Genomic DNA, 295 nt, shown 5'->3' on the forward strand with positions numbered 1-295 from the left:
TCATTTTCTCCCTCTTTGTGGCCATGTGTGATGCCAGTACACAGCCCTCACCCTGCCCCGGGCTGGATCTGCAAACTGTACCCACCTGGTGGGCACTGCTCATAAGGCCTTGGGCACCAAACCTCCCCATGGGCATTGCCAAAACCTGCCACCCTGGAGAACATCCTGCAGAGCCCACCACCTTGGCAGATTCCAGTTCTGGAACCCCCAACACAAGAAGGACATGGAGCTGTTAGAGTGAGTCCAGAGGAACCCACAGAGATGATTCTTGGGCTGGAGCAGCTCTGGAGCCAGG

This window comes from Chaetura pelagica, unplaced genomic scaffold (genome assembly GCF_000747805.2).
Source record: "Chaetura pelagica isolate M959 unplaced genomic scaffold, ChaPel_1.0 scaffold579, whole genome shotgun sequence".
NCBI lineage: Eukaryota > Metazoa > Chordata > Aves > Apodiformes > Apodidae > Chaetura > Chaetura pelagica.